Source organism: Aotus nancymaae, unplaced genomic scaffold (genome assembly GCF_030222135.1).
Source record: "Aotus nancymaae isolate 86718 unplaced genomic scaffold, 86718_ANA_hifiasm-v0.15.2.pri h1tg000040l, whole genome shotgun sequence".
NCBI classification, from domain to species: Eukaryota; Metazoa; Chordata; class Mammalia; order Primates; family Aotidae; genus Aotus; species Aotus nancymaae.
The window spans coordinates 61,036,869-61,048,487 of NW_026988454.1; the positions used below are offsets into that span (position 1 = coordinate 61,036,869).

The 11,619-nt window shown below is 45.8% G+C and overlaps 1 non-coding gene across 1 annotated transcript; it reads left to right on the plus strand.

Annotated features, from left to right (window-relative positions):
- The first annotated feature begins 3,410 nt into the window (after positions 1-3,410).
- Positions 3,411-3,526, plus strand: LOC135268464 (U5 spliceosomal RNA). The gene has a single exon (XR_010336782.1). It is a non-coding gene; the product is annotated as a U5 spliceosomal RNA (small nuclear RNA).
- The last annotated feature ends 8,093 nt before the right edge of the window (positions 3,527-11,619 follow it).

Genomic DNA, 11,619 nt, shown 5'->3' on the forward strand with positions numbered 1-11,619 from the left:
CATATACCCACCCGGCTTATACCAAAATCTTTATTTTGAACTGGCCCATTGGCATAAAAGGCTCCCATTAAGTAAGAAACTGTATTTTCGGTTTCTTTCTTTTTCTGTTTCTCTCTCTTTTTTTTTCTCTTTTCTTCTCTCTCTCTAGATAACAGCCGTTTCTTGCTTTCCTCTAATTTTTCCATGTGGCAGATAGCCCTAGCCCTGTCTTTTTTTTTTGTTTTCTTCCTAATTATAATCATTGTAAACCTGCAGGCTTTCTAGTATTTTTGTTCCCGCCCCACCCTCTATTCCTCTTGCACCACTGCCTAGTGCTCCTCGTCTGTGGAACTCTCCTTTCCGCTGGCCTGACCGAATAATCCTCCGCCTTATGACAGACCTCAACCCACCTCAGCTTCTCCACCTCCTAATTACAACCTGGCCTTTCCTGTTAGTGCTCACACCTGCTCGTGCTGTGCTCCTAACGATGCCTCTTAGCAGGCTTTCAAAGCACAGCCCAGAAGGTAGTTAATTATGATAAGCTGAGGGAAGTAACTCAGGGCCCTACTGAGAATCCCGCTGCCTTTCTCGACCAACTAACTAATGCTATGATCCTCCATACCCAGCTGGATCCGGCCTCTTTAGCAGGGGCTATAGTTCTAGCCACCCACTTCATCTTCCAGTCGGCGGCTGATATAAGGAGGAAACTTAAAAAAGCTGAGGAAGGCCCCAAACTCCCATACGAGACCTGGTAAACTTGGCATTTAAAGTTTTTAATGGCCGGGAGGAAAAGGCTGAGGCCGACCGCCAGGCCCATTTACAGCAAGAGGTGAGCCTCCAAACCCAAGCTATTGTAGCAGCCCTGAGGCCGGCAGCCCCCCAAACATCCAGTGTGGGAGGTCCATCGAAATTCTTCCAAAAGGCTCCAAGGGCCCGGCCCAGGCCCAGTTTCAGATGTGGTCAAGAGGGTCATTGGGCCCGGCAGTGCCCCTGTCCTAGTCCACCTCCTGGACCTTGCCCAAACTGTAAGCAGACTGGACACTGAAAGGTTGATTGCCCAACCTGGACACAGGCCCACTCCCCACACCTCTATTTGAGGAGCAGGCCAGTCCACAGGAAGCAATCCCTTTGCCTGAATTTCTTGGCCTTCTGGATGACTGACACAGCCCAGACTCGAGGATCCCCATCATCCTTGCCGAGCCCAGGGTAAAGCTGCAGGTGGCGGGTATATGGGAGCTATTTTTTCCTATTCAGGGCCTAGCATACCTTCCCAGGTCTCAGTCCTTCTTTACTATTCCTCTACACTGAGTCTTACTTTCTCTTTGAAAATCCTTTAGTCAGCCTTCATCCCACTTCTCTACTCAGCTCGGCTACTTTGTTTCCTCTTCCATCCCATTTCCCCTCCCCAGCCCATTCCTGTCCTAAACTAATGGATACATTTGTTACACCTCGGGAGGGCCTGTCTAACCTTCCTCTCTCTAGCCCAGACCTTACCTTTTCACCTCCAGGAGGATACTTTTGGTGTAATGGGACCTTAACCAAGGTTATAAGTGCCTCTCTCCCTTCTGACTGTGTGCCCTTTACTCTAGTCTCGCACTTGGAGGTATACGGGCAAGCTGAGCTCCTATCTCTCCTTACACTTCCCTCTGCTCCCCGAAACAAATGAGCAGTTTGTCTTTCTCCCAATAGTTGTTGGTCTCTCTCTAGCATCCTCTCTAGCAGCAGCCGGACTCGAGAGCAGTACCCTAGGGTACAGTGTCACTTCAGCCACCCAACTGGAAGACAAGCTCCGTGTGGCCATTGAAGCGTCAGCCGCCTCTCTGGCCTCCCTCCAGTGACAAATCACGTTACTAGCCCAAGTAATTCTCCAAAACCAACGGCCCCTGACCTATTGATGGCAGAAAAAGGAGGTTCCTACAAGCTCGTATGCAAGAAATTGGACGAGTGGCTGTCAATCAAATGCTGCTTCATCCCTTCGTCCGATTCACGGTCGAGGCACCAGCCGACTGACCTGTCCCCCTTACTTCGCCCCTATTCAGCAGGAAGTAGTCAGAAAAGAGTGGCACCCTCTAGCTATCATCAAAAGATTGGAATGTAAGGCCGATTGCCTCGCCGGGAGCTCGGACACACACACCTCCCCACTTTTTGTCCGAAAGCTTGGACATACTCGGGCATGTTTCCTTCTCCCTTTCTCACACAGCCTTGCTTTCCCTTAAAGAACCCAGTATGCAAGCGGGGTCTTGTGATTCTAGCCAATAGTATCCAGTCTTTCTAGCCAATGGCAGCCAGGTATTTCTAGCCAATAGCAGCTGAGTCTTTCTAGCCAATAGCAGCCAAGTCTTTCTAGCCAATAGCAGCCGAGTCTTTCTAGCCAACAGCAGCCAAGTCCTGTATGCAAACAAAGGCTTGTAACCTTATCCAATAGTAGTCCTGCTCTCCCACAACCAATCGAGCTCCTTCACTCCCTATAAAACCCCACGTCTGAGAGGAGTCTGTGCGACTTCTCTGGCCCCTCCTGTTGGGCCACAGAACCTCGCCCAGGAGCCTGAGTAAATTCCTTCACATTGGATCTTCTTGTGTTGGCCTCAGTTTCTTCCTTTTAAACTCGGCAAGAACCCAAGAACAAACCTTACAGTCACGTCTTCTTAATCTCCCTGTTCTGTGACAGTTTCTAGTTATGCTTCATGAAGTTTTGACAGATCTGAGGAGTACTCGTTCAGATATTTTGGAGAATGCCCCTCTATTTGAGTTTGATGCTCAATTCATGTCATAGTGGGTATATGGGTTATTTAGGGGAAGACCACTGAGGTGAAATGCCCTGCTCACCACATCACATCGGCAGGACATGCTATCACATGGCAGCACTGGGGAGGTCCACCTTGACTGCCTGGCCGAGGTACTGTCTGCCAGGTTTCCCCACTGTTTCCCTACTCCATTATTCAGAAGGAATCACTGAGGGCAGCACTGCCTCCCTTCAAGAGGGTACCATGGGATGGGGAGAATAAGCTGTATCTTTTTGAGGGTAGTACAGGATGTGTACCCCTCTTCTAAAATGCTTAGGACTAGAAATGCTTCAGATTTCAGATTTGCTTGGATTTTGGAATATTTGCACATACATAATGAGTAAATTGGGGCTGGGACCCAAGTCTAAACACAGAATTCATTTATGTTTTATGTACACCTTATACACATAGCCTGACAGTAATTTTTACAGTATTTTACATAATTTTGTGCATGAAACAAAGTTTTGACTGTGTTTGACTGCGACCTGTCACATGAGGTCAGGTGTGGAATTTTCCATTTGTGATCTGTTGGTGCTCAGAAAGTTTCAGATTTGGCAGCATTTTGAATTTGGGGTTTTTAGATTAGGAATGGGCAACCTGTATCTGCACAAATTATTTGAAATTTTTCTGTAAAGAAGATTTATCTCTATACTCTGGCTTCTCTTCAAATCGTATAAATATTTTGCCTTTTACTAAAGATTTCCGTGGAGAGGAACAATTCTGAGTCTTAATCCAATTTTTTCAGGCCCTGTTTCTGCAGGGCTGATTAAAAAAAAAAAAAGAAAAAAGAAAAAGAAGATTTATCTCTTCTGTTATTTAGAAAACCATTTGTTTATATCAATATGAACTCTCATGTTTGGGGTTACAGTCTGATTGTAGGTTGTTTATTTGTTGCTCAGATTGTTCTCGCTTTGGCCATTGGGAGCTTTCAGCTTGGCCCCTGTGACTTTCACATGGCCCCTTCCTTTTGTTTTCTAAGCACTTCCTTACTTTCTAGCATTACTTGTATATTTCTTGTTCCAGCCTTAGAATTGGCCATTTCTCCAAGAGACTTATTCCTTTTACTTGGGAGTCTTCTTTTTAAATCCAGGCCTTAGCATCACATACCCACTCACTAACTCAGTCGGTCAATGAATATTTATTTGTATCCTACTCTGATGCTAATTATTGAACCCAAGCTGGATATACCATGGGGAACAAAGCAGATAAAGTCCCTGCCTTCAAAAGCCATCTATGTGGTTTGTGAGGTAGAAAAAGAGCAAATCTCAACAATGAAATATTTTATTACAACTCTGCTACATTCCCTAAAGAGAGGGGACAAGGGGCTGAGAATAAAAATAACCCCAGTCAGGCGTCTGGTTTAGATCAGGTGGTTGGAGAAAGCCCCTGTAAGTGGCTGACATTTAGGTAGAAAGCTGAAAGATGAGAAAGAACCAGCCATTTAAAGAACAGAGGAAGGAGTGTCTTCAAATTGCAGTCAGTGGGTCATGACTAGCTTTAAAAAAAAAAAAAAAAATGGAATAGAAAATACCAGAAGTATTATAAAACACTTTTACCTTTTATGTATAGGTATGTGTTGATGTATTTACTGGTTCATTATATAAGATGTATTTCTTAATGGGAATTATGCCCTCCCCCACAATTTGAAAGCTACTCTTTTAGGCAGAAATAAAAGCAGATTAAAAGCTCTGAAAAGAAAGAAAGAAAAAAACCTTGCACATGCTTAAGGATCTGAAAGGAGGCGCTTGTGAGGAATGAACATGGGATGTGAGAAAAGGCCAAAGATGCAGGAGGCACGCGGCTGCCCTGCAGGGCTGAGGAGGCTGCAGGGTGTTTCACTGAAGGAGTGATGGGAAGCTGTTCAACAAGGAAGTAGTGATGGTTTAAAAAGACCTCTTAGGCTACAATGTGGAAAATGGAAGAAGACAGGAAAAGAGGAAGCAGGGGCATCCAGAAGGAAGGCACTTACATTGGTCTGAGCAAGAAGAGTCCCTAGAATGTGCAGCTCACATTCCATGGTGTGTCTGCTTCTCCCAGCCACTAGAAAAACATCGGGGACACTGCAGACCTTCAGCATACACATTTACAGAGTGAATCAGTTACATGATTCCAGTAAACGTGGAGAGAAATGGATGAGTGAAGACATTTGAAAAATGGCCTCGCTGATAGAATGAGTATGGGAGAAATGCACAGGGAAAGAGGGACCTCCTTTACACATCTGGCCCTGCCGTACTCATTTATGCTTTCTTTCTCACATCGGACTATAGAGGGTAGTGACAGGGCTCTTTCAATACTTTAGACTGTGTTTCCACCTCGGTGCTTAGTCATATTGGCCAGAAGTGGAAATAACAGAATTTTTCTAGAGAAACTGAGATTGACTAGAATCACAAAAACCAGTTTTTATTACAGATTCTCAATCTCATGTGACTTTATAATCTCTGATGCCAAATCTCTGAACCTTTGGGAGAGTCAACCCACAGCAAATAGAGGTCTTCAGAGTGGTCCCAAAACTTCTGGGATTCAGCATTCTGCTAAAGAGCTGGAGAGGTAATACTGTATGTGGCTCATGTGTTCCAAAGAACTTTCCCCCAACTGGTTTTACATTCTATTAACTATATATTGTGTGAGGCTGGGCACAGTGGCGCACACCTGTAATCCCAACACTTTGGGAGGCCGAGGCAGACATTACTTGCCTGGAGTTTGAGACCAGCCTGGGCAACATGGTGAGACCCTATCTCTACCAAAAAATACAAAAATTAACTGGGTGTGGTGGTACAGGCCTGTAGACCCAGCCACTCAGGAGACTGAGGCAGGAGATCACTGGAGCCCGGGAGGTCGAGGCTGCAGTGAGCTTTGATCATGCTGTTGCATGCCAGCCTGGGCAGCAGAGGGAAACCCTGTCTCAAAAACAAACAAAAATATATTGTGGCCAAACCCTTTCTTAGCACTGCTTTTCTCGTCAGGCCGATGCCGGCATCTGTAGCTGGCTGCCCGCGCTCCTGTTTCCTCAGCAGACTGCAGCTGTCACTTGTCACTGGTGGAACCTGAAGGAGAACTGACCTAGACTGAGCTATACTGGAGCAGAAAATGGAAGAAGCCAGACCTCAGGAATAGAAAAACGAGGGTCCTGTCCGGAAAGTCAGGTGGGCATCGGAGACGACTGTGTTCCAGAGATGCTGATGAATTTTTGAGGATTAGTCGTTTTGGTCAAATGGGTTTTATGCTATTGATTGAGAAACCAAAGCGACAATCAGATATTACTGGGAGCAGCACCAGCAAGTGTTCGAATTTGTTAAGAATTTCCACGTGACAGAAAATCAAACGCAAACCAGCTTAAGCCAACCAAGGGATTGTATTGGCTCACAGCCTGAAAGCTCCACAGCTTGATCTGGAATTTACACCTTCTTCACGATCCAAGCGCCAGGTCTGTTTTGCTCATAAGGGCTGCCTCGTCCCTGTGCTGGCTTCATGTTCAGGCTGGCACTTCTCTTGATGGCACAAGTGGCTGAGGGATTTTGGACTTTGTGTTCTCCAATACACCAGCCAAGAAAAGAGGGGTTGTCCCCGCCATATGACAACAGAGGACTGAGGAAGGTTTTTCCCGGAAGCAGCAGTGAACGTTTCCTCAAACCTCATGGGTCTGAATCAGCCCATGTGCCCACCCCTGAGCCAATCACCTGGCCAGATGATGGGTACTCTGATTGACCTAAGCATAGGAGGACCTGCCCCTTGGAGCTGGCTATATCCACCCGCTAGAGAAAGGAGAGGCAGTGCGCAGGAGGGGGTTCCCTCCAGGTAAAAGCTGGGTGCTGTGGCAGGAAAGGGGGCAGCAGATGTGTGGGGGGCAACTTATGAATGTTTACTACCTCAACATCATTATTATTGTGATGCAGGCCAAATTTAAGGCAGTGCAGATCCAGATAAGAACACTTTTGTTTGGAACCCCAGCTCTGCCTGCTTCTAGCTAAGTCACTTAGGTCTTTAAGTCTCAATTTCTTCATCTGAAAAAATGTGGATGATAATACCTCAGAGAAGGTCAAATTCATATATTAGAGGATACATCATATGCATCAAAATATATGAGGTTCTATATTTGAAAAAAAAATAAATATGAAGGACTTTTCTTAAAGTGCCAAATACAGTCAGCACTGTTGAAGCCAAGATTGAGCCCTGTTTCCACTTAGCAGGCAGCAGATGGAAAGAAGATGTCTCCAGCCACCTTGACTGTTGGGCAAGTCAGGGCCCTTCCCATGTCTTCATGACAAGACGGAAGTTTCACTGGTTCAGAACCAACTTAAGCAGCAGGTGTTCAGGGCTAGGGTGTAGAAGTTTCAGCTTTGATTTTTCTATGAAATCGTTCAGGTTATTAAAATATTGGCCCTATTCTCTTGCTTAAGAACTGGTTTCATTTCTAATGACACAGCACCATCATTCCATTCCTTGATTTAGTCACGAGAACCAAAACTAATGTGTGGCTAGTTTCATGTCGTTTTTATAGCAGTTAGTACAGAGAACAACAGGCTCTTGTGAAAACAGATGTATTCGCTATCTATTTCTCTATCTGCTGCCTCCCAGATTCAAAACCCCATCTCTGAGATGGCTTGGTCCTCTGGTTTGGCCCTTGTGGGAGAGGCTCTTGTAAGGACAAGAGCCCAGCTATTATTCTCAGTGGGGAATCATTTTATAAGAAAGAAGTGTGCCATCCCCCAAACCTTGAAAGAATTGCAAGAGGGTGTCAGAAAGAGATCTTTCTTCTTTTGAGAGAGGATTCCTTTGGCATTATTGTCTATTGTGAACATATAGGAGGGTTCTTTAGCTGATGAGTCTCTGTAAACTTCTTAAAGGCTTTGTGGTATTGCTTGAGAACGTGAGCATCTATTTAGTATTTCTGGAAAAAGCATTGCCTCAATAATAATGCTAGCACTCTCATAATGACAACACAGTCAGCCTCTTCACAAAGGTTTTATCATCAGCAATGTCCCTTATGTAGGCAGGTTAGAGAACAGATGTTTACAGCTAAAGAAAGAGACATTAAATTTTTCATGACTTCAGAGAGAGTTGTAGAATTTAATGTTAGAATCCTGGGCTAGTTTTGGGTAGTTGTTTGATTTCTCTCTGCTTGGATTTTTTTTCTCTAGAAAAGGCAAATAATCATCATAATAATAATAGACCAGGCATGGTGGCTTACAACTGTAATCCCAGCACTTTGGGAGGCCAAGGCGGGAGGATCACTTGAGTTCAGGACTTCAAGACCATCCTGGATAGCATAGTGAGACCCCATCTCTACAAAATAATAAAAAATTAGCTGGGCATGGTGGCATGCAACTTTAGTCTCAGCTACTTAAGAGGCTGAGGTAGGAGGTTTGCTTATGCCAGGGAGGTTGAGGTTGCAATGAGCTATGCTTGTTCTACTCTACTCGTCTGGGCAGCAGAGTGAGACTGTGTCTCAGAATAATAATAATAATGATAATACCTCATGGGGTGCTAGGGAAGATTATATAAATGAATATATGTAAAGTGATTAGAACATCAACTGGCACACAGTTTGCACTCAATAAATATCAGTTGTTGTAATCATCATCTTCACTATCAACCTTTATTTTCTTTTTAAAGACAGAGTGGATAGTGGGCATAGGAGGGACTGAGCAATCCTCTGACCTCAGCCTTCAGAGTAGCTAGGACTACAGGCACATGCCACCATGCCTGGCTAATTTTTTACTTTTATTTTTAGAGATGGGGTCTCACCATGTTACCCAGGCTGGTCTTGAACTTCTGGCCTCAAGAGATTCTCCCACCTCAGCCTTCCAAAGTGTTGGGATTACAGGCATGAACCACAATGCTCATTTACAAAGCCTCCCATTCATTCTTCTCAATTGAAAGTTGAATGCCTTTGCCTCTTTGACACACATGTACAACCACTCTCCTCTCCCACCTGCCCTCCTGCCAATCTCAGTTACTCACCTAATCTTTGCTCTCCAGCGGTCTTCCAACATCTGTCTCTGTTCAAACCAACAGCTTCAGGAAAGCTTTGCTTCCATGCTAGCAAGCTGGCCTCCTCTAGGGACATCTAACCAGTCTTTCCTTGTTGCCTTTTAATATTAAATAAGATTCCAGTTTTTTTTTAAAGGTGTTAAATACCATGGCTAGGCAGATCCAACTCACCTAGAAAACTAGAATTGGCAGCTGTGCCTCTTGTTCTCTGCTTCGATTCAGGATCTGTGCTATGCTATTGTCAAGCCCAGGTATTGTACCTTCTTGGTCCATTTTTGAAATTTTCACCCAATTTGACCAACACTGTTTAACTCCTGCATTTTTTTTTTTTTTTTGAGACGGAGTTTCATGCTTGTTGTCCAGGCTGGAGTGCAATGGCGCAATCTCAGCTCACTGCAACCTCCGCCTCCCAGGTTAAGTGATTCTCCTACCTCAGCTTCCCAAGTAGCTGGTATTACAGATGGTCACCACCATGCCCAGCTAGTTTTTGCATTTTTTGTAGGAACAGGGTTTCACCATGTTGGCTAGGCTGGTCTCAAACTCCTGACCTCAGGTGATCTACCTGCCTTGGCCTCCCAAAGTGCTGGGATTATAGGTGTGAGCCACCGCACCTGACCAATTCCTGCATTTTTAAATATGACATATGATATGGTCAAGAAAACCTTTCTGCATGTCATTTCTTTGGTCTTCATTTATTCGTTCAATCCATATTCCGTTACTGTGTTCCTCTGAACAGTCTCAATAAAATTGCTGCTGTTTGGTGCTTGATGTGTGTGCATCTATTCCCTCTCCTGGGTTATGAGGCCCAAAGCCAGGGATCCTATTTTTAAATTTTATTTATTTATTTTTTATTTTTTGCATCACCCCCAAGCCCACAGACAGAGCCTGCTTGGGAATGAACTCATGAAGAGCTGTGACTGCACAGATGGGTCTCTCTGGTCTTTTCCCTCTGCTTCCATCCCCCTTTCTTTTCTTCTAAGAGTCTCACAGACCCTTTCTATCTGAATTTAATTAGGCCTCCAGCAAACAGAGACACAGATTTCACTGTCAGGTGCTGCTCCATGCTGACTCCAAAGGTGATGCCCCATAGGTGTTCTTGGCCCTGGCCTTCAATACCGTGTTGATGTACTCGGTGGCAGATTCCCTGATATCTCCTCAAATGATCATGTCTTCTCTTCACATCTCATGGCCTGATTCCTTTCCTCTTACCCTTTCCTTGGCCTGATTCCTTTCCTCCTACCCAGTCTGATTCGTCTGCCTTTTCCTGACTCTCTCCCAGGCCGCCCCTTCCCCTGGCCTCTCTTCATACTTTGGCCGTTAGTCTTGCTTGATGCCTCTGCATGTCTCACTTTGGTTTCTGTTCCCCCTTATTCTTTTTCTTTCACTTTCCCCCGCCCACCCGTCGTTTTAACAGTGTCATCATGACTTACAGTGTGGGAACATGGTGCTCGCTGTCTCCCACATTACATAGCTGCCCCTGGATTTCATGTGACCAACATTCCTTCCCCAAACCCCTGGGGCAAGATAGAAGCTCCCTCACTGCCAGATGCCAGAGCCTAGGTCTCATCGCGAGTCCTGCTTCCTGCTCACCTCAGAAAGCAAGGGCAAGGCAGAAGATGGAGGCCAGGGCCACAGAGATCACCACAGACCTCATGTCAGATTCTCTGGGACAGTGTGAGCTGGGTGTGACCCAACGCGCCACTTACAGCAGCTTTACTCTGTGAAAGCGAGAAACGGGGAGGGTCCTCGTAAAGGAATGGCAGGGGCTGCGGGGAAGAGGTGGGGTAGCACATATAACTGAGGCCAGGGAGGTTTCTAGTGCTGACATGACTTGTCCTCCTCATCCACTCACTTGAAACACCAGAACTTGATGAATAACAGGGTCCCAGTCATAAGCAGAAAGAGCTCTTCCCTTTTTCTTCCATCCGCCTCACACATGTCGCTTGTGCAATCTGTTCTTATGTGAAGGTCTACAAAGTTGTCCAAGTGAAGGACGGCCTGGGGTGTCTTGGACACACATCCGTTCCTGGAGGGTCAGACATCAGCCAGGGCAGTTGGAACAACCTGGACTGTCAGAGTAGAAGGGGACAGGGGATGTCAAGGCTTCTGGGAATGCGACTTTCTAGCACTCGGTTTCAGAGAGCAAGAAATGGAGTTCTGATTTCAAACATGCAGACCGGATTTGGTCAAACACTCTCCCTGTGAGGCAGCTGCCCTTTGAGGCTGTGGACCAGAGTGGAAATAAAGCTCCTGTCTGACAAAGGATAGGTTTCCTTTACCCTTTCTGCTGACCATTCCGCTTCCTGCTGGTTTGCTGCATTGACCCTTGGGCAGCAGCCCTGGGGGTGCTTGCTGCAGCAGAGTGAAAGTGATTGCCAGCCTGAGCTCTGCAGGCTGACTTGGGCTCTGCACGCACGTTCTTCCCCTTGCTTATTTTCTGCTGCCGTTTGTGAGTCAAGCTCAAGGGCCACGTTTAACAGGCTGATTGAGGAAAGGAGTGAGCCAGGTCTCTTGACATCTCGAGTCTCAGAAAGGAAGTGCAGACCTAATGGAGTGAGCCAGGTCTCTTGACATCTCGAGTCTCAGAAAGGAAGTGCAGACCTAATCCAGTGCCCTCTCCTTTCCTCTTCAAGTGCAGGTGGTTAAAGCCCACCTGATAGAGTTTGATTGTGTTCCCCCAAAAAACATGTGTTGGAAACTTAATCCCCAATGCAACAGAGTTAGAGGGTGGGGCTTGATGAGAGATGATCAGGCCATGAGAGCAAAGTGAATGGATTAATACCGTTATCGCAGGAGTAAGTTGGTTATAAAAAGGGTATTTGGCCCCATTTTACTCTCTCTCTCGCTGTCTTGCTCTGTCACTCTT